Raw genomic sequence first — 1,370 nt, forward strand, 5'->3', positions numbered from 1 at the left:
AAGTGCTTGAAGAGCATTCTAAGCACTGCATGGATAAGGAAATTGTTGAAACCCATCATAAAAATGGCCAAAAGATGCACAACCATAAAGTAACGGGTTGAAAAGTGGACACACCCACTTCTTGGCCCTACCATTAACTTGCACTCAGATCCGCCACTGGTCCCATCTATGGCAAAATTTTCATTCTTTAGGTGTCATAGTGGTAATTGTCAAATCATGCCTACTGTTCAAGAGTGTATTTGCTGTCAAGAAGTAGAGCCTGTAGTTGCCAAAATAAATGAACTGCTAGATCCAACAGTACAATGTATCACTACCCATCCAGGCTTCACCAGTGTATGTCTGGACAGATGGGTACTACAGACAGCATTTTACTCATACAGGCAACACTATGGAAATTATTACCATTGTCAAGTAAACGAGTAAGTCCATTTTGACTGCATGTGTAGCTTTTACCTTCCACCATTTAGCAAGTTAAGACATGTAGCTTATCGTCAACTTACCAGATGGTGTTGGCAGTGGCTAGGGAGAGATGTACGTGTAGTTTTACCATCATGCTCTGTTGTAAAGATACGTCAAACATTTCCATCAGTAACTTCACAGTATGTAGGTTTTATTATTAGTAATGCGGTAGCGTTACTAAGTAGGATGCACCCCCAAAGAAAATGGCTGCCACGACTTTTGCAGCCTTGCTATACCGGGAAAACGAGCTCCTATTTTTACCAGACTTCTTAGAGGACCTTATCTTGACCAGAGGACTCCATTGGTACCACTAGCATGGCTCTAGACCTTGTATAAGAGAAAATACAAAATCGGCATACCGGCCGTTTTGTTCAGCTACCTTTTTTCATCTTCATTATCATCATCAAGAAAGTTTGTCCTGTCAATCCAGTTTTCGGTGTGTATCTCAGTATCAGTTGGTGCTACAAGGATAATTCTTACACCAATCTACTCCAACAGTCTATGCGCAGGTCCATGTCCCATCAGATCATTTTTCAAGTAAGGAAAAAGTGATACTGTGACTGCTGGATCAAGCCATCTTAGCTACATGCCGCCATTTTGTTAATTAAAGAAGCTTGCCATGTGCTCCAAAATTTGGGTGTGGTCGCGCATGCTCAGATCTGCAGCTCTGGAAGAAGCAAGTTATTTTTTTACCAAGCTATGCTTGGAATTAGTCAGGCGTGTCCTGACCCTTGCACGGAGAGGAGGTTCAGGAACACCATGTATATCAATCTTGTTCTGTCCTCTATGGCTTCAGGCGGGGCTGATACATGCTGTTTAGGTGGAGCTGGATCATGAACTACATTAACTACAATGAATATTATTATTATTTTCAATTATAATAATTAATTAATAAAGTATTAAGATAATCA

The sequence above is a fragment of the Amphimedon queenslandica genome, unplaced genomic scaffold (assembly GCF_000090795.2).
Source record: "Amphimedon queenslandica unplaced genomic scaffold, v1.1 AMPQUscaffold_13367, whole genome shotgun sequence".
NCBI classification, from domain to species: domain Eukaryota; kingdom Metazoa; phylum Porifera; class Demospongiae; order Haplosclerida; family Niphatidae; genus Amphimedon; species Amphimedon queenslandica.